The sequence below is a fragment of the Balaenoptera ricei genome, chromosome 10 (assembly GCF_028023285.1).
Source record: "Balaenoptera ricei isolate mBalRic1 chromosome 10, mBalRic1.hap2, whole genome shotgun sequence".
Lineage (NCBI taxonomy): Eukaryota > Metazoa > Chordata > Mammalia > Artiodactyla > Balaenopteridae > Balaenoptera > Balaenoptera ricei.
Genome location: NC_082648.1, coordinates 69514060 through 69529553, shown reverse-complemented (window position 1 = coordinate 69529553; position 15494 = coordinate 69514060). Strand labels below are relative to the sequence as shown.

The 15494-nt window shown below is 35.0% G+C and overlaps 1 long non-coding RNA gene across 1 annotated transcript in view; it reads right to left on the bottom strand.

Annotated features, from left to right (window-relative positions):
* Positions 1–7055: 7055 nt before the first annotated feature.
* Positions 7056–15494, bottom strand: part of LOC132373440 (uncharacterized) — a 73025-nt gene continuing 64586 nt past the window's right edge. Inside the window, exon 3 of the long non-coding RNA XR_009505422.1 lies at positions 7056–7079. This is a non-coding gene — a long non-coding RNA (uncharacterized LOC132373440). The remainder of the gene's footprint in view (positions 7080–15494) is intronic.

Below are 15494 nucleotides of genomic sequence, written 5' to 3'. Positions count from 1 at the left end.
CATAAATTAGGCTTTGGGGTTTAAAAAATACACACTACTATATATAAAATAGATAAACAACAAGGACCTACTATATAGCACAGGGAACTATATTCAGTATCTTAAAATAACTTATAATGGAAAAGAATCTGAAAAAGTATATATATTTATATCTGAATCACTTTGCTGTATACCTGAAACTAACGCATTATAAATCAACTATACTTCAGTAAAAAAAAAAAAGCAAAATAATTACCACATTCCTTTTCAATAATATCCTGATATATTGTAGTATGTTTCTAGAAACTTTCAGTTCTCTAGAAGATTCAATCTTATACAGATATTCTAGAGAGGAAATATGCTTTCAGTAAATATGTTTTTTTGTTTGTATGTTTTTGTTTAAAGCAATTAACATGAGGTCTCAAAATGACATTCTGGAATTATAAGTGCCTTGAATTTTAAAACAAAAAGAATGGATATCCAAATTGGGGAACCCAAGAATGTGGGTTTGATGGGCAGAGGTTATAGGAAGAATGGGGACCTGGACCATGTATTTCTTAAGTCTGATTTTTTCCCCTCATGTGCATATAAAGAACCATTAACAATGTAATGATTAATTTCAGAATAACAAAAAAGTCCAGCTATGATCCTGAGATTTAATGAGCCCTTTTCTGGAACACATGACATTTGTTCTTTCCTTATAACAGATAAGTCCTCTTTGAACCAAAGCTAGACAATTGTAAAAGGCTGTCTGGCCTGAAGAATCCCAACAACACCGGTAGGCGACCAATCGTTATTCTTTACCCTCACATTTTGTAGTTAACGTAGTTATATATTATATTATAGTTAATATAAAATAAACAGGCAATACAGCATAGGTAGGGAGAGTTGTGGACATGTTTCACCCCAATACTTTATAGTTAATAAATGGTACTATATTTGAGATAGGGAGACCTTTAGACAGGTTGGCCTTCTTCATCTCATGTAATGCAATTGAACATTTCCCCAGTAATACTGATCAAAATAAAGAACAAAGTCTATATGTTCTCTGAATTGTGTTAAAGTTTGTAATTCCCTGGTTATAATACAGATTGACCTTTAATATAATGCATTTTGTTTTCTAAAATGAGATGAGAACATAAAATTTGCATTATCTAAAGTCACAGCATGAGACTGCTTAAACTCTGCAGCTGGATGTTTATAGCTGCTTTTCTCCTAATTCTCTTTGTAGTGCTGTAATTGGATGTGCTACATATTAAAATTCACATCTTTTGTGCTGATGTTGTATTAATGCATTTTCTCAAGTTGAGTGTTCAACTGTGACAACACAAATAATATGAAAATATAAAGGGCTCTGCTATCCCCGTTTTCTTCCTTTTGCTATGAATTAAAGAAAATGACCTCATTATGACAATGGATTTCTCCATGACCTACTACTTTCTTATTTCTTTAACGTCCTCTCCTGATGGTCCTGTATATGCAATTTATGTTGTACTAAAATTCTCATGATTCAGTAAGAATTGAACCGTGATGCCACACTAGGTAAGAACAATGTTGTAGGGAAGAGAAGTTATTTTAGATGTACTGAATTAATTGAAAATGGGATGTAATAGAAAAGGGAAAATCTTGGATGACTTTCAAATTTGTATTTTGTGTGACATAGTGAAATGAAGTCCTAAGGGCAGGGTGGGAGGGTAAGAATTTGGAAATGACATCATATCATATCATATCCTTTGGTTTCTCTACACCTTGCCTGTACCTGTGTAAATAGTTTCCGTATGAACCTCTTCTCCAGTTTATGTCATCTGTTTCCTGCCAGGACCTTGACTGGTATAATAACTGGCACCCAAATTGGCCTCAGGAAGCAGAACTTCAAATTTTGGAAATAGATTGCTCACATATTTGAGGAGTGCTGGGAATGGACATGGGTAATCCATGACATGCAGTGACATTATGATTACTCAAATGATCACTTATTTTAGCATGTGATGAAGTATATGGGCAGGCAACAGTATTGGGAATTCAAGTGGATGTAAAACTCAGTTGCTATAGCAAAAACAGTGATTATAAAAGTTGTGGTGTCACCTGGCTCCTTCTGATGGCCCTAGAGAGTAAATACATTTAAAATGAACAGTTGAAAACTAAAAATATCTGGCATGGATGATTAGAAAGCTTAAAAATAAGTCTTGAAGGAGTTCCTCATTTCCTATGGCCAGAGGGTGAGAACCAAGTCCAGGGTCCAATTCTGAGGATTTCAGAATTCAAATAAATTCTCAAGTGCACCAGGTCTCTTACACTGATAGAAAAGTATTGGTGGCAGCAGGGGTGGAGTTTTAAACCACGAGAAAGGGTCATCTGAGTAGCAAGGATGAAGCTGGGAACTTTGATGTTCTCCCCACTCCCACCATCAATTCACTGAAACATAAGACATAGAGGAAAAAAAAAAAACAAACTCTTCTGTATAAAAGCCTTTCAATGACTGCACTTGCATCACAAACTAATTCCCCTCACAACCCACCCATCACTGCTTCTGGACAAGGATTGCTCTATGAGGAGATGGCCCACACACCCAAAGGAGGTCAGGACCTCTCCAATCTTTATTGGCAAGAAACTAAAGAATGTGTGTGGGAGTGGATTTTAAGGGATTAGACCAAGAAGGATAAAATATAAGGCATAGTCAGGCTGAATCACTGTCATGGATGCATTCAGCCAGAATATGAAATTTAATATATTGGCCTAAGCATGTGAAAAGTCGTTAATAATCTGATGAGTTGGCTCATTGAAGCCTGGACTCATCAATAACCCACATTTTACAATGTGGAAATGCCTGACCTTTGATGGTATACTATAAAGGAAGAAGTCTGAAGGCTCAAAAAGACAGAAACGTTGGAATGAATCCACTCAGCCCCTTCCAACCATATCCCAAAGATGGATACTTGAGAATACTTCCTTCATCAAAGCTCTAAGAAATGTGTTTATTACTGAGGAGGCTGCCAGCCTGGTAGGTGTGGAATTTTAACTGGCTGCTAACCACAGGCATTATTAAAAATTAAATTAATTATCCCAAAAGGCTATTAAAATAATTCTTCTTTCCCCAGCTATATATATATGTGGAGCAGGAACTCCTTCATATACTTCAACCAAAACAACATATTGCAACATATTGGATACAGAAACATATATGGGATCCCAACCGTCTTTTATTAAGTCTGAAAAAAATAAAGAGATTTGAAAAAATATGGAGTAATGCCATTTTTCTTATTATATTTTTTATTTTAGAAAATAGTTATTTTTCACAAACTGCATTACTTATGTTAGCATGTAAGCCCCTCTACTATCTGATTTATTAATTTAAAAAAAATAAATATTTAGAAATTGTGTGATTTTAACTTATAATACAGTGAATGGTGAGATATACGTGTATGTGTCTATGTATAGTAAAAGACTTCTTTCCTTAATAAATCTTAAGAGTTTAAAAAGAAGGGGTTCAGAGATAAAAAAAAGTTTAAGAACCAGTGCTTTAGACCATTTTTCTGCCAGATAGTCAAACAGCTCCCTTTCTCATCTTTCCTTAGGTCTTTATTAAAGATCACCTACAATGACTATCAGAAGTAAAATTGCAATTCTTTTCCTCCGAATATAAATCTCCTATCTCCCTCCTTTGCCTTATTTTTAAAAACTTATCATTAACTTACATGTATCTTATTTATTTTATTTACTGTGTGTCTCTTCAGGTGAATATTATAAGTTTCCTCAAGGCAGGGAAATGGTATGCCATATTTACCACTGTATCTATAATGTCTAGAAGAGAGCCTTGTATGTGGTAAATGTTTAATAAATATTTTTAAAATATATATTATCTTTTGAATAAATATTTTGTTGAATGAATAAATGAATTTCAGTTATCAATTCTATGGATAGACTTCTCTGACTTCCCTAATTAGCTAGAGCAAGGGTTCTAGTTTTGTGCCATGGACTTGTCAGAGTATATTTTTCTAAAGTTTAAGAATATTATCATAAAATATCAAATGAACACTTGTCAAAATGTATTCAATTCATTAATGAGGTAACTAGCAGGAAGGTTAAGTTTGTTCAAAGGAACAGATGTTGGGTTGTCATTGGAAAAACAATACCAAATAAGTTTTCTGGTTAGATACAAAACTGGTTAATATCCTACAGAGCAATAAAACCATAATTTGGGGGATTATATTTCCTACTGAAAGAAAATAAACAGACAAACATACACAAGTTAACATGTAAAATCATACGGTCTGGGTCTTTAATTGATAGATGATAATGACAAACAAACAATAGAATTATTGATTCCTCTGGGTAATAAAATATTCTTTGGATTTCTCTGTTAAACAATATTCCAATATGACATTGAAAGGATATATTGCTCTCCCATCATCTTATTTCCAAATTTTAGACAGTTTTTCTCAAGCATTGTCCTTGTATGATCATAAGTAATCTCCAAAGACTATGCCCAACCACAGAAATGGTTGGTGTCATTGTGTTTTGACCTGATTATTTACATAGGCTTACTGTACTGAGAAGTGCTAATTAATAAAGCCTCATAGAAAATACAGGGTTGAGCAAATTTAGGCTAGAAAATTAACTTTTATCTAGAAATTTCATAAGGAATATAGGATTGGACTTTTAAAATCTTTACTTGCTCTTTTATTTTGAATCTAGAAAACCAAGCACAAAAGTCTCTTTGTATAAGATTTCTTGCAGTCCCTATGAATTTGGGTGAACTCTCTTTCTGAAATCACCCAAATAGTCTAAGAGCCCCGGCCTACCAGGAAGTGACTTTTCTTATCAGTTTGGGACTGGGATCTTGTAATTCATATAATAGATACCAGTTCAGTTTGGTGTGAGTGTGTTGTGGACATTCGTTCCATATGTGAAGTGAAACACTTATTCCTTAATGGTGAGCTTCTGCAACATACTATCAAGTATAATACTCTATTATGACCTTGGTTGCACTGTCAATTTGTCAAATGTGTCTGGGTAAAATGAAAGGTATATTTTTATTGAACCTATGAAATAAATGAATTGTCATGAATAGTAAGACTAAATGAAAGCATCTATTTCTAAATTCTAGAGGTCAGTGAGACTCAGATATCATTTTCTAAAGGTTTCATTTCAATTTACAAGAGCATAGTCTACTAAACTGAGGGCTAGAAATGGATTAATAAGAAAAGGAAAGGCATCCTCATAAACCCATCAGAAAATAGATATTTAGAAATAATAATAACAGTATGCCCAAAGAAATAACCACAAGTAAATATGCCTCATTAGTGTATTTGATTCTATGTAATTAATTCCTGTTCTTCTGGATCTGTTTTCTTGAAATCTTCTGCTTCTGAATGAGAACGATTCCTGAAAACCATAATCCAGTCCTCCGGGCTGCCTAAAAATTGTCTGAGCGATTTTCACTTAAACTCCAAAGGCTGTAACCGTGAGTCTGTCTCTAAAAAGATTACCTGGTATAGTCCCTTTCAATGAGTCTCTGAGACTGCCTCAATTTTTTGTATGTAGTGTATAGCAGAGCCCTCAAGAAAATATGAAAGGAAATAAGAAATTATCATTTGATGATAAGACTGATGAATAGAAGTAGTTAATTATTAGAACAACCAAAAATATCAGAATGAGGAGAGATTATCAAATAGACCATAAAACCAGATTCCCACTTATTGATGCTGCAAATTGCATAAGAATAGACATAAAGATGAATGGAATAGCATGGAGCCCAGAAACAGACTTATGTAGAAATGATCAGGTTTGCTTTTGTCTTTGTTTTTTTTTTTTTTGCATAAATGACAAGATAATTCAATGGGGAAAGGATTATCTTTTAAATAAATGGTGCTGGACCAATAGGATAACCATATGCACACACACACACACACACACACACACACACACACAAAGAAAAGAAAAAGAAAAAGAAAGAAAAAACCTTGACCTATATAAAACTTGAAATGGCTCATAGGTCTAAATGTAAAAGCTAAAACTATAAAACTTCTAGAGGAAAACACAGGAGAATCTTTGTGACCTTGGCTTAGGCAAAGGTTACTTGGACATGACAACAAAAGCATGATCCAAAAAAGAAAGTATGGATAAATTCAACTTCATCAAATTAAAAATGTTGTTCTTTGGAAGACACCATTAAGAAAATGAAAACACAAGCCACAGAAAGTATTTGCAGATCATGTATCTGATAAAGGACTTGCGTCCAGAATACATAAAGAAGGCCCACAACTTAATAATAACAAACAACCCAATTAAAAAAAGGGGCAAGGATTTGAATAAAGACATCACCAGAGTAGACATAAGGATGGCAATAGGTACATGAAAGAATGCCCAGTTTAATTAGTCATTAGGAAAATTCAATTTAAAATCACGCCTATTAGAACGGCTAAAATCCAAAAGGGAAAATGCCAAGGGTTGATGACGATGTGGAGAAACTAGAACTCTGCCAAAAACCATGAAAGGTCTGAGATTTTACCCTGCTTGAAAGATAACAAAGTAGCCTTCCACATTTTGTGGATGCTGGCAGAAGACACAAGACCCCTGACTCTGAGACAAAGGACAGTTTATCACTTAAAACAATAACAGTAGCCAGAGTATTATTTTCCTGCATCAGGTCCCTGAGCCCTAATTCCCACAGGGTGATGGCAGTAAGGGCCAGGTGGATGCTGTAAGTGCAGTGGCTTTTTATCACAGCTGAAGAGCCCTAAGCTTAGGGAATCTGAATCTTCTGAAACTGAATCTTCAAATCTGCTGATCTTTTGCCTCAGAGGAAGACATTATCTTATTATACTAGGTAGTAAGCAAACGTGCTCCTGGCTTTTTCAAGGCTGTTCACTATACAAAGATACTTAAAAAGAGATAGCCTGAGACAAAAGATCAGTCAATTGCTCTGCTCACAAAATGTGCAGAAACATGAAAGATACATGAAAATTGTCTCAGTATCCTCAAACATTACTGGTGAGAATGTAAAATGCTACAGACATTTTGGAAATATTTGGCAGTTTTTTAAGAAGTTAAACATACACTTACCATACAATTTGGTGAGTCTATTCCAAGGTATCTACCTAAAAAGCAGAGAAAAAATATACAATATATCCATAGAGACTTAGATACGAAAGTTTATAGAAGAATCATTATTCACGATAACCCCCAAATTATACCTCAGTAAAACTATTTTTAAAAATTCATGGAAAGAAAAAAAAATACAGCAGTGTGTCTAAAGTTCCTGGTTTTAAATTCTCTTCTATCTGGCAACAACCATCTTCTTACCTCCTTCAGGCAGTCTGGCCAAGGCATGCAGCGGATTCCAGTTAACTGTCTCAGCACCAGGTTTAAGGCGCTTAACCCTGTTAATGGTTCTCAACCCCCGCTGTGCTTCAGAATCACCTGGAGAGCTTTTAAAATGTACTAGCAGAGGAGAAACAATCCTCAATTCCAAGATTTTGATTCAACCAGCTTGAGCACACTATTCTTTTGTTTGTTTGCCCCCCTGTTGATTCTAATGTGCAGCCAAAGATGAGAAAAAAATACTACACTACTTTTCTAGAAAAATTTTGAAGCTATTTTGGGAGTCAGTATTGCTGGCACCTGTGATCACAGCCGGTCCCCAGTGAAACTCGTGGTAAGCAACTGAGGAGAAGGTTTTCCCTACCTAATCCGTAAAACTGTAGTTCTCAGCACGGGATTGGGGTTCAATACCCCTTGGGGAGTTTTCTCAAATATGTGTGCTTGGCGTGTCATTGTTCCCCTACTCCATACTGGAAATTCCCCTGCCATTTTTCACTTCTCTCCACTCAGATTTCATAGACGCACACTGCTGGGTGGATAGAATTTCTTTTACTTTTTTGAGGGGCGGGGAGGAGGGAAGGGGAGAAAAACAAAGAGGAATTAAGATAGAGCCTATAACTTAAATATGTACAGAATGTACTTTATGTACTGAAAGATAAATATTTCGTATTAATTCTTTCTTTTCAATTTTATCTTCTTTATTAAAATTTCAAATTATGAATGTATTGGTAATCATTTTAACTAATTAAAAATTCAAAGATATATAAATGAAGTTAAAATTCGCTCCCACCCTCTTCATTCCTACCACTTGGTAGCTACTCTAAAGGGCCTAGTTCTTTTTCTTCCTCCATGTCTTTTATGCTCACACAAACATAAAAAATCATATATAAAAAGCCTATTGTTGTTATGGCTTTTCTTAAATTCATCTTAATGATTCATTATGATCAATACATATCTCTTTCTGATCAATATATATGTGTATAATTACATCTTCCTTTAAATAATTGCATAAGAGAACGACTGTACCAAAGTTTTTTGATGGATATTTGAACGCTCCCTAGTTTTTGCCATTAAAAATATATCACCTTAAATGTCACTAAATACATAGCCTTACATGTTTGTACTGTGGCACTTTTATTTTTGTTGGATAGACTCCCCCAAGTAGGATTACTTCATCAAAAGTTGTGTGTGTGTGTGTGTGTGTTTGATTTATAGATATTGCCAAATATTTTTTAAAAGATTGCAGCAGCTTGCACTGTATTTTAAAATTTTGCTAATTAGCACAAGGCTGAAGATAATTATATTATTAATGACTTGTAACCCTCACTGTGCATTTCATTTTCATTTTTTATATGTTTCAGGTGTACAGCATTATGGTTTAACAACTATATACACTACAGAGTGATCACCACCACAAGTCTAGTTACCATCCATCACCATACATTGACACCCTTCACTCATTTCACCTACCCACCAATCCTCTTCCCCTCTGGCAGCCATTAGTCTTTTCTCGGTATCTATGAGTTTGTTTTTGTTTTATTTTGTTCGTTCCTCTTTTTTTTTTTTTTTAGATTCCACATATGAGTGAAATCATATGGTATTTGTCTTTCTCTGTCTGACATTTTTCATTTAGCAAAATGCTCTCAGGTTCCATCCATGTTGTTGCAAATGGCAGAATTTCATTCTTTCTTTGGCTGAGTAGTATTTCATTGTGTATATATACCACATCTTTATCCTTTTATCCATCAATGAAGACTTAAGTTGTTTTCTTATATTGGCTATTGTAAATAAAGCTGCAATGAACATAGGGGTGCATATATCTTTTCGAATTAGCATTTTCTTGTTCTTCAGATAAATGCCCAGAAGTGGAATAGCGGGGTCGTATAACAGTTCTATTCTTAATTTTTTGAGGAATCTCCATACTATTTTCCACTGTGGCAACACCAATTTACATTCCTACCAACAATGTATGCGGGTTCCCTTTTTTCCACATCCTCTCCAACATTTGTTATTCCTCATCTTTTCGATAATAGGAATTCTAACAGCTGTGAGGTTGCATTTCACTTTCACTTTTCTCGACTACCTGGGAGTATGAGCAGCTTTTTGTATGCTTATTGACTATTTGGATTTCTTCTTTTATGAATTTCCTTAGAGTAAGACTTTGGTTTTTTTTTTCTATTAGGTTCCTTGTATCTTTCTTACCAACTTATAAACCCTTTTTGTGTCTTAGGGAATGTATGTCTTTACCTATCATATCTGTTGCCATATTTGCCCCAAATCACTTGTCTTCAACTTTATGGCATTTTCCTCTTATGACAATGTATGTGTAGTTAAATATGACTACCTTTTCCCTAATAACTTCTGAACCTCCTGTCTTGTTGAAGAAGACTTTTCCCATCGAGAGCTATGAAATTTTCCAAAATGTTATTCTAGTGTTTATATGGGTTTAGAGTTTATATTTAAAGTTTTAAAATTTCATCTGGAACTTACCTTTGTACAGAGGTAAAGGTTTAATCTTTGCTTTCTTCCAGAAATGTGACTAATTATGTCACCATTCATTGTTACCAAAGTCCTCATTCCCCACTTGATTAAATTGTCATCTGTCATTTATTAAATTCCTAACACACTCTTTTGGATGCTCTACTCTACACTTTTTGTCTTTTCTTGTGCCTGCCTCAAACTGTTTTGATTACTGTGATGTTATGTTAATATTCTTTCAACACTCACTTCTTATGATACTAAACAGTAATTTTTTAGCCTGAAATAGAATAAATATGCTTATTTTTACTTGAATTATTATTATAGTTGAAGTCTTTATGTAACATTTAAAGTGTTTCTGTTTTTTCTCTGCTAGATTACTATACAAATATATGAATGTCTTTTTAAAAAACTATTTCTTCAAGCCAGCAGAGGGTGTACAAGGTACTGTTTTACTAGTGAGGAATTAAAAATCATTTAAACATGTGTTCTTTTACTGATTTAGGGAATAAATTTAAGAATTCAAAATATTTATTCCATCAAATATATTTATTATTAGAAGTTTATGCCTATATAATCAAAACTTGCCTAAATATTTGTTGGCCTGCCATAAGCCACATAATTTTATTATTATTATTATTATTATTATTATTATTATTATTATTATTATTATTATTATTTTGGCCACACCACGCAGCTTGTGGGATCTTAGTTCCCCAACCAGGGGTTGAACCCAGGCCCTTGGCAGTGAAAGCACGAAGTCCTAACCACTGGACCACCAGGGAATTCCCACTTTTAAATTATTATTATTATTATTATCATTATTTTTCGGCTGAAGTCACATAGTTTAGAGAAGAACCTAAATTTTCTTTTGAACAAGGATAATTTTTGGCATAAATTTATACATACAATGCAGATAATACAAAACTGAAATAATGTATGGAGTAGAGTAAATGTAATTCCAACTTACTTTTGAAAATCAAACTCATGAAAAATTCAGAGAAAGTGACTGTAGAATAGTTAATAAACTTATTATTTTGTCACTTATTTTTGATCACATGAGCCCTCATTTAAAATGCTAGAACGTACAGATAAACACAGGAAAGTCTTGAATGAATAACATTTCTAAACATTTTTGATGTGCTTCTTTCCTTAAAGTGTAAGACATTAGAAAACACTGCAAACATGTAAGATAAAAGGGGGTTGATGATTTAGTAGGAACTTATAAAGGGGCTAGTTTATATTGGATATTTTGAAAAAGCTGTGTTATTCCAATGAAAGATTTTGTCTGCAGGCTGCTACTCTTTGATATTTGGAAATATCAGAATGATGGAGACTGCTGTGAAGTAGAAAATGCTTCACTGAATCTCTCAGTAGCAGTAATTCAATCAAGCAAAGGTTACAAAAGCCCTGTGGGCCACTTGTTATGTGATAGCAGAGGTAGACCTGATTTTGTTGTATCAAATATTTTTTAAGACAGGAAGCTTAGTGTTAAATTTAAAGCTCTATCAGGGTAACTCTATTACTCTGAGTTTGATATATCCATTTCATTTTTTTTTTTTTTTTAAAGTCTTTATTGAATTTGTTACAATATTGCTTCTGTTTTATGTTTTGGTTTTTTTGGCCATGAGGCATGTGGGATCTTAGCTCCCCGACCAGGGATCGAACCCGCACCCCCTGCATTGGAAGGCGAAGTCTTAACCACTGGACCGCCAGGGAAGTCCCTATCCATTTCATTTTTGCTCCACATTTTTTTCCTGTTTGTTTTCAGTATATATTGTGTGCTGTGTAAATGATGTAATGTCTAATTAAGAATGATGATGCAAAACTGTTTAAACATACGTTGTGTATTTGTGTATAGACATATAGCTACTGACACACATACCCTCAGTAAGTAACCCTAATTTTACTTACATTTGTGAATTAAAAATGTCCAGGAGGAAACATACCAAAAATATAAGGAGAATTTAGCACTGGAATGTTGGTTGTCAGGAATACAAGTGGTTTATTTTTCTCTTCATAATTTTCAGTTTTCCAAAATTTCTACAAATAAAATAGATATTAATTTTTATATTTACAATTCTATTATTATCAGAAAAATAAATAAAAATTAAATAGAAGCACTCAGAATTCATTAAAGTAAATCAATGGTGTTGCTACTAATTCCTATCCTGTAGAAGAATTATTGGTAGTGGATAAATAACATATCCTGGGCAGATGAACTCAACCTGGTAGATAAAAGTTTGCTTTGCTCACAGTTGCCTATGAATATGGGTTTCAAAACAAACATAAAGGCTTAACTTAGAATTTCATTATGTTTTAGAATCATCACTGCCTTAATGTTCAAACATCTATTTAAGTTCTCCTAATAAGGAGAAATGCATGTTTGTTTATGGCTTTTTGTAAATATATATGCAGTGATCTATGGCTTTAAAAAAATTCTGTGTTTCTGTGACAGTGTTTGTTCATCCAGCCAACGGAGTTATTTACAGAAAAATGGAGCATGTAATAGTTCTTCATGTACAAGTAAGAACTGTTTCCCCACAAAACCTTAGTTACCTGAATTGTTCTAAGATTATTTGTAAAATCTGAAACTCAGTGATTAAAGAGAAGTGAGAATTCTACCTTTTGTGTGAATTCTTCAACATACTCATAAAAAAAAAATAGAAACAGTCCTTATAAAGGATTTACTAGGAAAGTAAGAAAAATTAAGTTTCAAGATGGCACAGTGATTAATCACCAGTTTTATATCTAACACCATTAGGTTTATTGTCATGAAATTTTTATGTCAATCTGTTCAGGAGGATGTGGAGTCATTTGTCCCTGGAGGTTTTCTAAAAAAGATGAGAGAACCATTCTGTTGGAAAATTGAGAAATTCACCTATCTGAGAACAAGGGAGTGGGGCTTATGTACTGTAGCCTCCCTTTAGTCAGTCTAAACTGACATGATTTCAGCATATTGCACATTTTATGATTCATCAAAGGCATATTAATTAAATAGGAAAGTCTCATCATCTTTTCTTGACTCTTCTTGCTTTGCTGTTTTTAAAATTTGACACTATTATGCTCACTTTTTGGATTCTGTCACTTTCCCTTACTGCTAGTTCATCAATTAAATAGGTATTCATGGAGTGCTACAACAGTGCCAAGCTCTGTAAGCCGTGAGTTTGAATTTGGGAGATTATCCTTGCTGTTTGGGCACAGGTGCTCACGCCAGGGGCTTGTGTTTGGGCTGCCTGAGACCCAGCATCCTCTGTGCACCAGGCTCACAGCACATGCATGGCCATGTCCCCTGAGCACAATAGGCTCCACACAAGGGTCTGGCCTGTGTCAGGATTGCATGGGAGCCTTGGAGGGAATTGTTGAGAACAAAATCATTATAGAGATTCCTGGGGTCTTGTCCTCATTTACTTGTACCTTGATTGACTGGCGTTGGCTTGCGACCTTGGAAGCTTCCCAGGTGAAATCTGAATGCTCCCTGCCCCAACACACACAAAAGGAGGCAGCTTTTTTCTCTTTTTTTTAAATTTACTTTTTATTGAGGAAACATTGGTTTATAACATTACGTATTACATATGCGTACAATATTGTATTTCTACTTCGGTATGCACTAGAATGCTCATCAGCAAGAATTTCGTTTCCACCTGTCACCACACAGTTGATCCCCTTACTTATTTTGCCTTCCATCCCCTTCCCCTCTGATAACCACTACTCCGCTTTCTGTATCTATGTGTTTGTTTTTGTTTGGTTTGTTCATTTATTTTGTTTGCTTGTTTTCCGTATTCTACATGTGAGTGAAGTCATATGGCATTTGTCTTTCTCCATCTGACTTATTTCACTTAGTATAATACCCTTCAGGTCCATCCATATTGTTGCAAATGGCAAGATTTCATCTTTCTTTATGGCTGACTAGTATTCCATTGTACATGTATATATGTATATATATATACCACATCTTTATCCATTCATCCATTTATGAGCACTTAGGTTGGTAGGTGGCATTTTTTTTTTTAATAAAGCTGTGGCTATCCTGGGAGAGATCTGTACTTTCTTTTTCTTTTTTAAGTATTTATTTATTTGGTGGTGCCGGGTCTTAGCTGCAGCTCACAGGCTCCCTAGTTGCGGCTTGCCGGCTCCTTAGTTGTGGCACGCAGTCTCCTTAGTTGTGGCATGTGAACTCTTAGTTGCGGCATGTGAACTCTTAGTTGCGGCATGCATGTGGGATCTAGTTCCCTGACCAGGGATAGAACCTGGGCCTCCTGTATTGGGAACGTGGAGTCTTAACCACTGTGCCACTAGGGAAGTCCTGGTAGGTGGCAGTTTTAATAAGCAAGGGAAATTACATATGAGGCTTGTCTTGGGTATCTGCAAGATGAGTAGATCTCCACACCCACACACCAGAATCTTAAAAGTTTCTGTAGAAGCCTTAACTGGATTCAGTCAGGTACACGGTCCAGATGGTCACAATAATACATTGTTCTCTCAAGGCGTTGCTCTTGAAAACTGCTCCCACTCTGGGAACGGTATGCAGAATGGACATTTTAAAAACAGGGAAGGGGTTGGGGAGTCTACAGTTGCCTAGAGCCAGCTTGGGGTCAAGCAGTGGTCACATCCTCTCAATGACCTCCAACAACCAGGGTCCTAGTGCAAGAAAACTGTATAGAAGCATATTCTCCAAGGTAATTGGCCATATCCATTAGATAATTCTGAGAGGAGGAGAAAGATAGAGAATTGAATTAAAAAATAGTGAATTATTCCCCTTTTACTATTTTAATTCTAATGTTTAAATGCTGTTTTATGCAATTTGTAATGCTTTGACAAGTGATATATATGTAAGAGATTTCCCTGAGATATAGAGTACAATAAAGTCAAATATACTTTTAAAAAGATACTTTCATGTTTATTAATAACATGAATTCATTGAGGCAAGGAAGACTTGATTTGCAAACCTTACCTATATTATTGGAGGCATAAATGAAAGCATTTTAAAAAACTTTACTGATTGTCTGTCCTACTGTGGACATTAGCCAATATTAGGCCTTTTATCACCAACATGAACACTTCCATTTTTAGCAACACTGTTCGTCATGAAAATCTACTAGTGAACCTCTAGGGAAATCTATTGGACTGCCTCTCAGTTAGCTTTCTAAGTCCATTTCTCCAAAAGCCATTTAGCACATCAATGATCCCGAGAAGCTATTTGTATCAAATCACATTTAAGCTGGTAAGAAGAGCCACTTCCCTCGTCCTGCACAAGACGTTGAGTACAACTCTGCTGATGACCACTAGGGCTGTGGGAACTCCCGCCTCAGTCTTCCAGTGTGACTATGTCAGTCATGCGTGCGGAAAACAAGGATGTCTCTGCTAATATTCTCTCTCGAGCTTGCTCTCTGGTTCTTCCATTTATCTTTGGTGATATTTATAAATTGTAAAAAGGAAGGTTCAACCTTAAGATGGAAAACCTGAATTTTTTGCATGCAATCTCTGATGGTTTGGAGGTGATACAGTCATCTACCAGAAGGAAGACTGACAGAGACTAAGCCTCTGACTTATTTCAGAGGATCCTATGTTTTCTACGGGTTAGATTTTTTTCCAGGTTAATTTTAGTGTTTCTACCCAGGGATTAAGAACAGTGAACCATATCCTGGATAAAACACGCAAGTCAGGGATAGGCTATATTCATTGTTATAATATCCATCATGTGCCTGGCATAG